The 16,239-nt window shown below is 46.3% G+C and overlaps 1 protein-coding gene across 2 annotated transcripts in view; it reads left to right on the top strand.

Moving 5' to 3' along the window:
* The window catches only part of qtgal (queuosine-tRNA galactosyltransferase), a 449,903-nt gene that overhangs the window by 102,077 nt on the left and 331,587 nt on the right, over positions 1 to 16,239 (top strand). The gene's annotated exons all lie outside the window — the stretch shown is intronic.

Raw genomic sequence — 16,239 nt, 5'->3', positions numbered from 1 at the left:
ACGGAGCAAGGAAGGCAGACAGTATCAGGAGGTGGGAAGTGATAAATGCTTCTGCTTTGACAGGGAAGTGGGATGAGAAAAGGAAAGGGGATAAAGATACTGTTGTTGTCCCCAGCCAGATCGACGCCTCCGCCGGCCACGGCACCCACCACCTGCGGGCCAATGAGCCTCAGCACTCGCTCCTCAAGGTCAGAGAGGTCTCGCAGTTGAGGTTCCCCCCTTCCAGTCCGCTGTTGCTCCCTCGTATTATGTGCCACCTTGGCCTGCAAAAGAAAGGATCTTGTGCGAGCGACAGGCCAGCTATGTCTGTGGAAGATATGCCTGCCGTGGTTGAATAGCTTTGAATGTAGACAAGGCATGAGATGAGGATGTGAGTTTGAGTAGATGCAGATGCTTGGTGGTTGAGTGGTGGGGAAGTGGTGGTTTGTACAGTGTGCACAGACAGAGGTTCAGAGGCTGGTATGTAGGAGGTCTGCAAGCAGGTACTCGCCTCCACCACCCGACTCAGATCGTTGAATTTCTTCCGGCACTGTGTAAGGGTTCGATGTATGACAATGCTGGCCGACACCTCCTTGGCCACTTCTCGCCAGATGGCCCTGAATATCTGTGGCGAAGGCCTCCTGCCAGATGAAGGGAACAGCGATTCCGTCCTTCTCTCCACTTCCCCCACCAATGTCTCCAATTCCACATGGTTGAATCGAGTAGCCCTCTCCCTCTCCTTTGCAGCAGCCACGGCACAAAGCTGTCTCAGTCGCTGAGAGCTCGCACTCAAGTGCAACAATGCTGATAATGAGCAGCTGCAGCTTGCAATGACCTCCCCTTTAAGAGCTGGAATAAGCTGGAGTCAAGGTTTGAAGGCTGAGTGCTGGACGCAAGTCAGCTGAGATTGGGTAGCGCTCTGACAATAGCGCCCCCTGCAGCGCCGCGCTCAGACCATTAGCACCTCATTTACTGCCCCGCTTCACTCCTGGGGCAAAAACGCCCAATTTTGCAACATTTTTCAATGGATTTCGCCAGGCGCTAACTTTTCAAAAAGTTAAAAGTTAGCGCCGAATTTCGCGCCCAAGAGCTTCAGTGTATAATCTTTTCTCTGTAAGTGAATTTTCTTTCAAATTCCCTTTCTTGCACAATCTTTTTTTTGTTCATCCCTGGCATCAGCTCAGTGAGCTCTTTTCCAACTGGGATAAAAATAAACAGATTCAGGACTTGGGCTTTCTCAATAGGAAAGGGCCGAGGCTTATGCAATCCGCCTTCCTGTCAACTTGATTTTTTTTTTCAATTTAGGATAGAAAACAGTTTATTTTCCAAATTGATAAATTAAGGCTTATTCATTGCAAAAAGAAAATGACCATTACTAGGGCTATTCTTCCCATTCAAAGTCAGTATACAGAAAACCTAGCCAGAAGGTAGACTGTCCCAGATGTTTAGGAAATGAAATACCTGTTTAAACTGTGATTCCAGTAAGGTCAGTGGCAGTAGACATCCAGCACCATTTCAGTAGTATTTTTCAAGTGGCTTGTTTTGATCTTGTTGCGCATCTGTCCTTTCCTCTCTTGAGGACACGTCTGTCTAGATATTGGAGAAGCCAGTGGCGTATGCTGCACAGATAGACGGTCTTAATAAGCTAGTTCATTGGGAGGAAGTGGACTCCATGATGCATCACCGAGCAAATAGTAGAGCAGCAGGTGTAGCCCACATTCATGCCAAATTCCTACAAGTAGTTTTAGACGAGGGGGGAAGACCAGTACCAGAAGCCACTGATCTGCCTTACAACTACCCTTCTGAGGCTGATACATAAGATTCTATTTGAGGGACATATACCTCTGGTGTTCCCGACTGGAGTTGTGGGTTCTACCCACAAGATGTGGGCTCCCAGTGAGACTGAAAACTACCAATAATCTCGCTATATCAGTGGCTCTTAAGGTGCCTCCTTGGGTTCTAGTGGCATGTATATCAGATGCTCTGGAGGCCTATGGAGTAATTAGAAAGGAGCAGGCTGGATTCTGCTCTCCACAGGAATGTGTCGGAGAGATTGTGCTTTATATGAGAATACAGTGTGATCCTTAGCATCATCCTGGTGAATTGATACTGTAAGTTCTCCATGGCTTTAATGTCCTTTCTATAATGGAGCACCCAAAACCAGATAAGAAAGGTTAAAAAGACTCCAAAACATAACAGGCTCATGAAGAGGCCAGAAGGAGTACTTGGCCAAGTCCTGAATTATATCCAAGATGTGTACTGAAGCTCCAGGATTTGTGTAAGGGTAACTGGGAGACTCACTAAACCTATCTGTTTCAAAAGAGAAGCGAGGCAAGATTGTCAACTGTCATCGACCCTATTCAGTGTCTTCATCAGTGACCGCCTTCGAGTATTTGTGTTGGGAATTCCTGAAAGATGGGATCTTGAAGGTGTTGATTGGAAGATACAAGGGGCCAATTGTTAAATCTTATCAGAGCAGAAGGTCCTAGCAGATGGCAACTTTAGCCTGGACTCAGTCCTTCAGGACCAGTTGGGCCGAATGGCCAATTTCTGTGTTGTAAATTCTATGTAATTCTGTGCGTGACAGGGAGAAAAACGTTAACAGTTCAGATGCTCCTTTGGAAGTTTTTCAGGTTTACAAAATGTGATCCCACAGCAAAGCCGTTGAAGCCTCTGAAATGGAAAGGAAGTGAAAAGTAACATTACAGGGAGTCCTGCAAAACATTTCTTGAGCGATAGGAGTAAGATTTTTAATAAATGGCATTTTAAGCAACTCTATTTAATCATGTTGCAGACATTGTTTGAAGAGCTTCAGGGCTGGGGAGAAAAATGGCAGGATTATCTTTCTTGAGGATTTAAAAGTTGAGCAATGCCAGTAAAGGGATAGTCTGATACGGACATCAAACCAAATACTTACTCAATGTGCCTGATTGACTCCACTTGTGTGCAAGCTATCAACTGTCCTAGGATTTGGTGAGAAGTCTCCTGGTGAAGACAAGCAGTTAAAACCAGAACTATATGTTGTTTCCTGTTTGAATTTCTTCTTAGTTTATAATAATCATTTTCTTTTAAATGCATACGTTAAGCACTCGATACAGTCAGTCCATGTTGGGATAGCATATTAATGGACCTAGTCTCTGCTCACTCTCATCAGGTTTGTTTAGCACCTCTTTATTCACCAACTACTGGAGGCAGGCCAGCGTAACTATCGTACGTGTATGACCTTTAACCTTTTTGCGGCTGCGCTGGCCTGTGCCACCCTGAAATTGCCGGATTTCGTGCTTCAGTGGTGATCAGTTTGAAACTTTTGGCATTTCATAATACATCAGGAAAGCTTTTATGTCTGAGAAAATACTCCATGTAATTAAAAACAAGTTTACTTCAGGTTATGTTGTTTGTAGTCTCGGCTTGAGAGGGATTTAAAAAAAATAAGAACGTTACTATACGGAAATTATTTTCCATGTCATGTACTTATTTCCCCCTCCATGTCTCGCACAACTTCTGTTTCATTTCCAAGACCCTTACTTTGACCAACAATCCTTTACTAAACAAATGCTCCACCACCTCCCACAGCTTGAGATTTAGCAAGCTCGAGCACACTCAACTCACTTTTGCCGCAGTTTTCACAACTTTGCCGCCCTCGCATCGAGGAGGTGCCGACTCACATTGGGTCACAGTTCCCAGCGCACTGGCAGTCCTCTGACACCAGTTGTCATTAATAAGGGTAAGTTTAGACGGTGAAGCCCATGATTTCTGATTGGCATTAACCCGTTTGAAAGCAGTGTCAAAATAACTCCGATTGGGAAATCTAAACTTGAGTGTTGACAGCCGAGCCCGATCCTCTCCTCAGCAGACAACCAACTGAAGCTCTTAGATGGCAGTCAGAAGAGGGAACCTTGGCTTAATTCCTTCCTCCCGCTCCTAATCCCAGGGACACGAAGCCAGTCGTAGTGAATCCACCAGTGCCCCAGTTGAAATCAACTAATTTAGCACAGAACTGAGGTCAAACTTGGGACCGTCCTGATCTCCGTAGCTCAGTAACATACTCTCTGCAGTAACAACAGAAAATGCTGGAAATACTCAGCAGGTCAGGCAGAATCCGTGGAGAGAGAAACAGAGTTACCGTTTCAGGTCTGGGATACTCTCTGCAAAGCCGTGGTGGGGGTGGTGGCAGGGAAACGCCTTTAGTCAGTTGATGATCAGTTTTTGATCTTGTCAGGGATCATCTTTGTAGGCATCAATGGAATTCAGCTTGTTATCAAACTAGAATATGGTGAACAGGAGCTGGGATTAGCATCTTACCATAAAATGTTCTCCAGCTGTGGACGCAGTGGGGGTGACATTGGTTTTCGGCAATAGCGCAAAATGGGTGAATCGACAGCCCATTTTAAACCCCTGCCCGATTTTATTTTTCCATGGACTTCAATTGGAAAGGATAATCGGGCAAGGAGTAAAACAGGCTGCCGATTCACTATTGCCCAGTTCGCACGATCGTCGACAAACCATTTCATCCCCAGCAAAACTCAATTGGTATGATCTATAATGCAGATTGGGGCCCAGAGTCAGCACGTATAAATGCCAAACGCCACTGTTCTCACGGAGAGGAGATACTCCCTAATTCAGTGATCCTGAATAAAAAGTTGCAACATTTGAAGGACAACGCTATGAAACAAATGTAACACAACAGGCAGAATCCATCTGTTCTACCACAGGTACTGCACTGCCCACTGAGCACCGTGCCACGACATCTCATCCTGGGTCGGAAACATAATAACAAGAAAATTATTTTCTCATCTTATTGATTTTTCTCTGACGTTCTTTACAAATTAAATAGTTGCAGGTGGGTCCTTCAGAAAACTGAGGAACCAAAAAAAAAAGGAATCCATTTGAGGGTAATTTCACTTGTCCACCACTTCAAAGGGGAAACTGCATTCGAAAGGAGTGCAGATCAGAGGTGGGGCTACAATACTGTGGCACTAATTCTCCGATCTGTGCTCCCTTTGAGCACAGCTCCCCACTAGGAGTGCAGGACCAGGGAAATTATCCTTTTATATCCACCTTTCCATTCATGTAGTAACTGAAATTACTTACAATTAGCATGTTGGATTTTACAAAATAGTGTTACCCAGCTAGACGTATCATTTTTTTTTCATTTTCTATATTTTAATCCCTTTTCCTTTAGGTTGCGGTTACACTAGACAATCGTCTCTACTGAAACTGGTATCTGTACAGTGTGATGAGCACCCAGCACATTAAAGTTACACCACTGGCCACGTGTTGCAGTCAGTTCAGTAACAGAGTTCCTTGCCTGTAAGTGAACAGCCCTGCTCCCCAATGGCTAATTTTCAATGTTTGGGGGAGAGACTGTTGCTTTCCCCATGACATTAAAAAGATTGTATTCTCAGATTAAACAGTTCCCAGGAGGTCCAATGGAAGTGAACCCCATTTATAGAATCATAGAATGATACAGCACAGAAGGAGGCCATTCAGCCCATCGTGCCTGTGACGGCTCTTTGAAAGAGCTCTCCAATTAGTCCCATTCCCCTGCTCTTTCCCCATAGCCCTGTAAATTTCCTCCCAAGTATTTATCCAATTCCCTTTTGAAAGTTATTATTGAATCTGCTTCCACCGCAGTGCTCCATCAGGCAGTGCATTCCAGATCACAACTCGCTGCGCACAGTTTTTTTCCTCATGTCACCTCTGGTTCTTTTGCCAATTACCTTCAATCTGTGTCCTCTGGTTACAAACCCTTCTGCCACTGGAAACAGTTTCTCCTTATTTATTCTATCAAAATTCTTCATGATTTTGAATATCTCTATAAAATCTCCCCTTATCCTTCCTGCTCTAAGGAGAACAACCCAAACAATCTCTAGTCTCTCAACATAACTAGTGCAACACTACAGACTACAGCTGATCTTGCACCTCCTGGTTTCAGTACGCTCAGTAGTGACATTGGGAACTTTCACATTGGTATGAAGTGGTTTGTGACATTCATCAATCAGAATGTGACATTATAATGGTAGCCTTAGTGGGTTTTTTTCTCTTCTTTAGCTCTCTTCACCCAGATAGCCAGCCTGTGATTTGATGGTGCTTCTGGAGGTTCGATTGTAGACACAGCACAGGCTTCAGGCTACAAACCTTCACCATAAACAAGGTTTACCTCAGATTCTGATAGCACGCAGCACCATGAGGAGTGAATTCCTACATCTTTGTGAAATCCATAGTGATGCTAAAGGCATGTGATTCTGTCACACTCAGTGGTAGACATTGACCCAGTGACTGGTTTCTGCCCTGCTGTGCCACGTTCCTAGGTTGACTACTTTGTTGCTGCATCATTTCTCACCTCCTGGCCTGTGTGCAGGCTGAGACCTCACAGTGAGTGTTTCCATTGGTTTTCGGTTATTTTTCAAACTATTTAGTACCTGGAGCTTCTAGAATGATCCGCAAAATGTACAAATTCAGATTTCTTTTGCTTGAAAAATAATGCTTCCAGTGTTGCGTCAGTATCGTCGAACGCCGCCTTCAGTGTGTCAGTGCAGCCTTCGGTCGCCTGAGGAAGAGAGTGTTTGAAGATCAGGGCCTCAAACCCGGCACTAAGCTCATGGTCTACAGAGCAGTAGTGATACCCGCCCTCCTGTAAGCTTCAGAGACATGGACCATGTACAGCAGGCACCTCAAAGCACTGGAGAGGTACCACCAACGCTGCCTCTGCAAGATCCTGTAAATCCATTGGCAGGACAGGCGCACCAACGTCAGTGTTCTCGCTCAGGCCAACATCCCCAGCATCGAAGCTTTGACCATGCTCGATCAGCTCCGATGGACGGGCCACATCGTCCGCATGCCCGATACGAGACTCCCAAAACAAGCGCTCTACTTGGAGCTCCGACACGGCAGGAGAGCCCCAGGTGGGCAGAAGAAGCACTTCAAGGACACCCTCAAAGCCTCCTTGAAAAAATGCAACATCCCCACCGACACCTGGGAATCCTTGGCCCAAGACCGCACAAAGTGGAGGAGAAGCATCCGGGAAGGCGCCGAATACCTCGAGTCTCTTCGCCGGGAGCAAGCGGAAGCCAAGCGCAAGCAGCGGAAAGAGCGCACTTCAACCCAAGTACCCCACCCACCCGCCCCTTCAACCACCATCTGTCCCACCTGTGACAGAGACTGTATGTCCCGCATTGGACTCATCAGTCACCTGAGAACTCATTTTTAGTGTGGAAGCAAGTCATCCTCGGTTCCAAGGGACTGCCTAAGAAGAGTACTCCAATAATCAACAAATCCAAGCCTTTTCTGCCGTCCTTCAAATAACAAAGGACAAGGTATCTCCTAATTTCTGATGCTTTACCAGTGGTGCTAATTAATTGGATAATGTTGTAATCCATACCTCTCATTTTCAGCATTTCAAATACCAATCTAGTACTTGTTCATCTGTGTACCTCACGCCATAGTCTTGACATAGTCCTACCCTATCTTTCTGCTGCTAATATAAAAGCACTTTTCAAAATAATGTTTGTGCTACACCATACTCCATAGTTACTCCTTTTAATGTTTATGTTTAACATAATTGTGGGCCCAGAACGGAGAGCAACAAAGCTGGAAGTGCAAGTTAGAAAAGTAGTCAGCAAAACTAGTAGGGAGCAGAAACAAAGGCCAACAGTAAAGAGGGTCAAAGTGCAGAAAAATATTAAACCGGCAAAGTTGAAGGCACTTTATCTAAATGCACGTAGCATTCGAAACAAGGTGGATGAATTAATGGCACAAATAGAAGTAAATGGGTATGATGTAATTGCCATTACAGAGACATGGTTGCAGGGTAACCAAAGCTGGGAACTGAATGTTCCAGGGTACTCAACATTTAGGAAGGAAAAGGAGGTAGCGTAGAGGTGTTAGTAAGGGATGAGATGGATACGGTAGAGATAAAAGATCTTGGCTCGGCAGATCGTGATGTAGAACTGGAATCAGTTTGGGTGGAGCTAAGAAACAGCAAAGGGCGGAAAACATTGGTGGGAGTTGTGTATAGGCCACCAAACAGTTGTGGCAATGTAGGGCACAGTATCAATCAAGAGATTAGAAGTGCATGTAACAAGGGCAATACAGTAATCATGGGGGACTTTTATCTACATATTGACTGGGCAAATCAAATTACCACTAATGGTGTGGAGGACGAATTCTTGAAATGCGTGTGAGATGGTTTCCTGGATCAGTATGTGGAGGAACCAACCAGGGAACAGGCTATTCTGGATCTGGTACTGTGGAATGAGAAAGGGCTAATCAATAATCTTGTGGTAAAGGGGCCTTTAGGGACAAGTGACCATAATATGATTTAATTTTACGTTATGTTTGAGAGTGATGTAGTCCAATCTGAAACTAAGGTCTTCAATCTAAACAGAGGAAACTACAAGGGTATGAGGGACAAGTTGGCCATGGTAGATTGGGAGACTGCACTAAAAAGGTATGAAGGTGGACATACAATGGCTAACATTCAAGGAAATAATGCATAATTTGCAACAAACATATATTCCTCTAGGGCATAAAAACCCAAAAGGAAATGTGATCCAACCATGGCTAACAAAAGAAATTAAAGCTAGTATTAACTCACAGGAGGAAGCTTATAAAGTTGCCAGAAAAAGTGGTCAGCCTGAGGATTGGGATCTTTTTAGAAATCAGCAAAGGGGGACCAAGAAATTGATAAAGAAAGGGAAAATGGAATATGAGCACAAACTAGCAAAAAATATAAAAACGGATTGTAAAAGCTTCTATAGGTATGTGAAAAGGAAAAGATTGGCAAAGGTAAATGTAGGTCCTTTACAGTCAGAGATGGGAGAATTTATAATGGGGAATGAGGAAATGGCAGAGAAATTAAATAAATACTTTGTTTCTGTTTTCACGGAGGAAGACACAAAAAACCTCCCAGAAATAGGAGAAAACCAAGGCTGTGGCGAGAATGAGGAACTGAAAGAAGTTATTATTAGTAAAAAAACTACTAGCAAAATAAATGGGACTAATTCCCAAGGTGTTTTATAAGTATATTAAGGGCAAGAGGATAACCAGGGAAAGAGTAGGGCCCATTAGGGACCAAAGTGGCAATCTGTGTGTAGAGCCGGAAGATGTGGGTGAGGTTTTAAATGAATATTTTGCATCTGTGTTCACTATGGAGAAGGACGATGTAGGCATAGAAATCAGGCAGGGGGATTGTGATATACTTGAAAAAATTTAGTATTGAGAGGGAGGAAGTACTAGCAGTTTTAGTGGGCTTAAAAGTGGATAAATCCCCAGGCCCAGACGAGATGTATCCCAGGCTGCTGTGTGAGGCAAGGGAGGAGATTGCAGGGGCTTTGACACAAATTTTCAGAACCTCTCTGGCCACAGGGGAGGTGCCAGAGGACTGGAGAACAGCTAACGTAATACCATTACTCAAGAAGGGTAGTAGGGATAAACCAGGGAATTACAGGCCAGTGAGCCTAACATCAGTGGTAGGGAAATTATTGGAAACATTTCTGAGGGACAGGATTAGTCTCCACTTGGAGAGGTAAGGATTAATCAAGGATAGTCAGCATGGCTTTGTCAGGGGGAGATCATGTCTAACCAATTTGATTGAATTTTTCAAGGGGGTACTGCAGTTGATGTAGTCTACATGGACTTCAGTAAGGCTTTTGACAAAGTCCCGCATGGGAGACTGGTCAAGAAGGTAAGAGCCCATGGGATCCAGGGCAATTTGGCACATTGGATCCAAAATTGGCTTAGTGGCAGGAGGCAGAGGGTGATGGTCGAAGGTTGTTTTTGTGACTGGAAGCCTGTGTCCAATGGTGTACCGCAGGGATTGGTGCTGGGTCCTTTGCTGTTTGTAGTGTACATTCATGATTTGGATGTGAATGTAGGAGGTATGATCAGTAAGTTCGCAGATGACACAAAAATTAGTGGAGTGGTAAATAGCGAGGAGGGAAGCCTCAGGCTACAGGACGATATAGATGGGTTGGTTAGATGGGCAGAACAGTGGCAAATGGAATTTAACCCTGAAAAGTGTGAGGTGATGCATTTTGGGAGGACTAACAAGGCAAGGGAATACACAATGAATGGTAGGACCCTAGGAAGGACAGAGGATCAGAGGGACCATGGTGTGCATGTACATAGATCCCTGAAGGCAGCAGGACAGGTAGATAAGGTGGTTAAAAAGGCATATGTGATAGTTGCCTTCATTAGCCGAGGCATAGAATATAAGAGCAGGGAGGTTATGATGGAGCTGTACAAAACGCTAGTTAGGCCACAGCTGCAATACTGTGTGCAGTTCTGGTCGCCACACTATAGGAAGGATGTGATTTCATTGGAGAGGGTGCAGAGGAGATTCACCAGGATGTTACCTGGGCTGGAGCGCTTCAGCTATGAAGAGAGACTGGACAGGCTGGGGTTGTTTTCCTTAGAGCAGAGAAGGCTGAGGGGGGACTTGATTGAGGTGTACAAAATTATGAGGGGCATAGATAGGGTAGATAGAAAGGAACTTTTCCCCTTAGTAGAGGGGTCAATAACCAGGGGGCATAGTTTCAAGGTAAGGGGCAGGAGGTTTAAAGGGGATTTGAGGAGAAACTTTTTCACCCAGAGGGTGGTAGGAATCTGGAACTCACTGCCTGAAAGGGTGGTAGAGGCAGGAACCCTCACAACATTCGAGAAGCATTTAGATGAGCACTTGAAACGCCATAGCATACAAGGCTACGGACCAAGTGCTGGAAAATGGGATTAAAATAGACAGGACTTGATGGCCGGCGCGGACACGATGGGCCGAAGGGCCTCTTTCTGTGCTGTATAACTCTATGGCCTAGAAATTCAGTGGGCTGCGCCACCCATTAGCGCCTTAAGAGGGCGCTAAGTGGGTCGGAAGCCACTGGCCACGCCTCCCGCTAAATTCAGCGGGACGCTAATGGTGGCGCTAGCCGTTAGCGCTGTGCCACTACCGATGATGTCATCGGTGTGCGCAGCGCCCCGCTGATGCCCCGATCGCGATATTTAGATGCGCCCCCTGATTTAACGCCGGGCGCTATGTGCGACCGGCTCAGGGGAGCCTACCTGCGGCGGTAGAGGTGCTAATTAAAGGAGAGGTGCAGGGCGGCTGTTTTTGTTGCTGGCTGCCTGCCAGCACATCTCCGCGCTGCCATCCCCGGCCTCCTGAGCCCCCGCCCCTGCGGAGTTCCGACTGCGTTCCAAGAGCCCGGCACTTCTCCTCGGTGCGGGCTCTTTTGCCGGCACTCGCGATCCTCGGGGGCCCAGCTGGGCCCCAGATCGCGCTGCACAAGGCCCCTCCCCTTTAAGAAGGGGAGGAAGGCCTGCAGTACCGTAGCGCGACGTGCCACAGCGTGTGGCGCTGCGGCACGTTGCGCAGCGATATTCAGTTGCAGCGCCCCAAGAGGGATGCGGGATGATGTAAGAAAAAGGAGACTTACCATCAAGTAACTTTAAAGTAAGCTTTAAGTAACTTATAAACACACTATATACACAAGAGAGGTCTTTACCATGCCTCTGGTAGAAGCCTCTTACAATACTGAACAGACCAGTATTTATACCAGTCCAACAGGAAGTGACATATGACAGGAAGTGAGGTATGTACACAGTTCATAGTTCATAGTTCACAGGAAGTGATGACATAACTTCCCGGAAGTTATCATTTTTATCACATTCTTCCCTCCTGCAGGATTAGGAGGCTGTGGTCTACCTTTTGGTCCGCAGCCGCCGAACAAGGAAGAGTTGCACCCGTTTGGATTCCCGTCGTAGAGGGTTGCTGGTCCGCTTACATGCGGTTGGCCATTGGTCAGAGTCTTTGTGGCCTGGATTGCCCTGTGAAGGGTCGGGGAGATCATGGCTTCGAGTACGAGCCCCAATAGGTTCAAAGTCGGACTGCCTCTGTTCAGAGGGAGGTGCAGAGCTGGTCTGTGGTGGATCAGTACTTTCATGCGCGGTACTGGGAGGGTCGCAACCTTGAGCACGGGGTTCTACCGGCACCAAGCTAGTTGGTGTCCGATCAGGATCCTGGAGAGGGGTACCCGATAGGTCCCAAGAGTTTCCTGGTGAAATGCCATCACCCGATGTCCCACTAGGTCCTGGTGGGCAGGGAGCCAGATCCCGTAATGATACGGTAGATTCTCGGCCGTCGGAATATCGTATGTTTGCATAGGTGGGGTTGGCATCGGTTAGTTCGACCTCGTCTGCAAGAGGGTCATTTTTAGACGTCCGAACGTATCTTCGGAGTAATACAGGTCCAGGAGTAGTTAGCCATGACGGGAGTGATGTCCCATGAGATGAGCGACGCTGGAATCCAAAGAACCGCTCATGAGGTGTAGTATTTGTGGCTGTAGAAAGCAGGGACCGTATAGAGTGCAATGCATCCGGAAGCACTGTTTCCTATTGCTGGTCTGGTAGGCCCCGAGATCTTAAAGCGAGACGTACGGAATTCCAGATGATACCGTTATACCTCTCTACCTGCCCATTTCCGATGGGATGGTATGGTGTTGTTTTGCTTGTAGCAATTCCCCGTTCTGAGAGGTAGTCCTTGAGTTCCCTTGACATAAAGGATGGACCCCGATCTGAGTGAATATAAGCCGGCATGCCACAGAGAGAAAATACCTGCTCAAGGCAGCAGATTACTGTGGACGCCAGCATATTGGAGCAGGGGAAGGCAAACGGAAAACGTGAATATTCGTCGATCATGGTGAGCAAATATGTGTTCCGAGTTGAAGAGGGCACTGGGCCCTTAAAATCGATGCTAAGTCGTTGCATCGGTTGGGTTGCATGTATGAGTATACCATCTGAGGGGCGGAAGAACTGAGGTTTTAATTCCGCACAAAGCCGGCATTCTGAGCATATTTTCTTTACATCTCCAGTGGAAAAAGGGAGATTCCGTGATCGTACGAAATGTAGCATGCGCGTAACACCAGGATGACACAAACCATTGTGGACATCCATGAGAGTGGAGGATGACATAGTGGAGCAGAATGCCCGTGTGAGGGTGTCCGGGGCCACATTCTCCTTGCCAGGCCGATAGAGAATGGTATAACCAAAAGAGGCCAGTTCCATCCTCCAAAGTTGTATTTTATTATTCTTAATTTTGGTTCGTTTTCGATTATCGAGCATGAAGGCGACTGATCGTTGGTCCGTGATCAATGTAAAGTGCTGGCGAGCTAGAAAATGGTTCCACTTCCGTACTGCCTCTATGATGGCTGTGGCTTCTTTCTCAACCGGAGGATAATGTAGCTCGGCACCTTGTAAGGTCCTGGACATAAATGCTACAGGACGACCTTCCTGATTCAGAGTAGCCGAGATCGCCACCTCCGAGGCATCACATTCAACCACGAAAGGGAGATTCTCATCAATGGAGTGAAGAGCCGCTTTCTCCAACTGTTTTTTGAGAAGGTTAAAGGCTGCAACAGCCGCTGTTCCCAGTGGAAATGATCTAGCATGCAGCAAGGGTTGGATTTTGTCCGAAAAATGAGGAATCCATTTAGCGTAGTATGCAAACAGACCGAGAGCCCGACGTAAAGAAGCCGGATTCTTAGGTGACGGGAGCTCTTGGAGCGGGCGAAGTCTTTCTGGGTCTGGCTTAATGATACCATTGCCTACGCAGTAGCCAAGGATGTTGATGGTCGGTTGTGACTCAACAGATTTGGATTCATTCAGGGTCAAATTACGGCGATGGAGGGCATCCCGAAATTTTTGGAGGTTGGAGTCGTGTTCCTGTTGATCGTGACCTGCAATGGTAATGTTATCAAGATAGGGAAAAGTGTCCCTTAGGTTTTCCTGCTTGACCAGGCCATCCATTGCCCGTTGAAAGACAGCCACTCCATTAGTAACCCCGAATGGGAGGCGACGAAATTGGTACAGCCGTCCATTAGCCTCAAAGGCTGTGTACTGCTTATCTGAGACCTTCAAGGGTAACTGATGATAGGCACTTTTTAAATCGTAAGTTGAGAACACTTTGTATTCGGCCAGTTTATTAACCATATCATCAATGCGTGGCAATGGGTAGGCGTCCAAGTCGGTATATTGATTGATGGTTTGCGAATAATCGATGCATAGTCGCTGTTTGTGAGGTTTTAGAGGGTTCTTGACAATGACGACTTGAGCCCGCCAGGGCGGTGAACATGGTTCAATGATATCCTCTGCTAGAAGTCGAGAGATTTCAGCCGCAATAAAAGATTGGTCTTCCTGATTAAAGCGCCGCGATTTCGTTATTATCGGTTGGCATTGAGGCGGAATACTGGCAAATAATGAGGGTTCATCAAGTGAAGCTGCTGATAATGCACAAAATGGTAATTTAGACGGTATATTAGAAATAGTAAGTCCGGGTTTGGATCCACCAAACTCAATGGTGAGTTTCTTATGCTGTTTTTGGAAGTCCAGCCCTAAGAGGAGATCACTACATAAGTCCTTGAGCACCGAAAGTCGGGTGGAGGGATACATACGACCATGAAGTGTCATATCAACAACACAAAAGCCGGAGATTCTGGTATTAAGTGATGACTGGGCCATCGCAATTGCCTGGTCCGATGGGAAGACATGTAGTTTCAATTTCGCAACAATCTGTTCCTTAATGAAACTATCAGTACTTCCTGAGTCAATTAAGGCATCTAAGGTATGCCCTTTAATTGAAATTTTTGTGGCTGCATGAGACAGGTTCTGTGGGCAAGCAGCTGTAATTGGTGTCGTTGCACAGAGAGTGGCTAAAACTCTCGGTGTGCTTCTTTGGGAGAGAGCTCGAGAGGAAGCTTGATAGGTCCTAGCTGGAGCATCTTGATAGGCCCTAATTGGGGCAGTTCGGTAGGCCTTAGCTGGATTGGCCCTCGTAGAGGCCCTTGATAGGCAAACTTTAGCAAAGTGTCCTTTTTTCCCGCAATAACTGCAGATTGCATTGCGAGCAGGGCAGGTTTTCCTCGGGTGAAAAGCATCTCCACAAAAGAAGCATTCCTTCCTAGATTGCCAAGAGGCTGCTAAAGTGGGGTCGTCCTCCTCTTCTTCATCAGAATTATCAGAATTAGATTCCCCCATGATAGGGTTCACCTGAGACCGCTTGAATTGTCTGGTTGCAGCTACAGCAGCAGATCGAGATCTGGGCAGCTGATAGAGGTCTGCATTTCTCTTTGCCAAATCCAGTGAACAAGCTAGGTCAAAAGCTTTTTGTAGCTCAAGTGTTTTACTTTCTAGTAGACGCTGGCGTATAAATGGAGAGGCAATCCCGCAGATGAAAGCATCACGAATCATTTCTTGGCGGTACAGCTCAGCTGAGGCTGCCTGAAAGTTACAATCTACGCTGAGCCTGCGAAGTTCTTGCAGGAATTCGTCAATTGATTCCCCTGGCCCTTGTCGGGCTGTGGCCAGTAGATGTCTAGCATAGACCTCATTTGGGGTCTTCGCATACAGTTTCTTAAGTGCCCGAATCACCTCTTCGTAATTATCCCACTCATCAACATATTCAAACACTTTTGGGGTCACATAATTGACAAGTATCTTCAATTTAGCAGGAGCATCCGCTTTACATTCATCCAGAAAATTCTCAAAAGTACGATACCAATGCTTCCATACCCTGCCAGCTGCTGGTGTATTCGGGTCCAAGTCCAGACGAATAGGTCTAAGGATTTTCTCCATGATGGGTGGTTCCCTGGATCCTTTCCTTCCGAGTTTGTCTGAAGGTCTAGTATTTGTCAGTGTAAATATTAAGTTACTTAAATTGATGTAAGAAAAAGGAGACTTACCATCAAGTAACTTTAAAGTAAGCTTTAAGTAACTTATAAACACACTATATACACAAGAGAGGTCTTTACCATGCCTCTGGTAGAAGCCTCTTACAATACTGAACAGACCAGTATTTATACCAGTCCAACAGGAAGTGACATATGACAGGAAGTGAGGTATGTACACAGTTCATAGTTCATAGTTCACAGGAAGTGATGACATAACTTCCCGGAAGTTATCATTTTTATCACATTCTTCCCTCCTGCAGGATTAGGAGGCTGTGGTCTACCTTTTGGTCCGCAGCCGCCGAACAAGGAAGAGTTGCACCCGTTTGGATTCCCGTCGTAGAGGGTTGCTGGTCCGCTTACATGCGGTTGGCCATTGGTCAGAGTCTTTGTGGCCTGGATTGCCCTGTGAAGGGTCGGGGAGATCATGGCTTCGAGTACGAGCCCCAATAGGTTCAAAGTCGGACTGCCTCTGTTCAGAGGGAGGTGCAGAGCTGGTCTGTGGTGGATCAGTACTTTCATGCGCGGTACTGGGAGGGTCGCAACC

Source organism: Somniosus microcephalus, chromosome 21 (genome assembly GCF_052327205.1).
Source record: "Somniosus microcephalus isolate GS21.2 chromosome 21, FLI_Smic_1.0, whole genome shotgun sequence".
NCBI classification, from domain to species: Eukaryota; Metazoa; Chordata; class Chondrichthyes; order Squaliformes; family Somniosidae; genus Somniosus; species Somniosus microcephalus.
The sequence above is the reverse complement of the archived record's forward strand: the minus strand, read 5'-3'. Positions and strand labels throughout refer to the sequence as shown.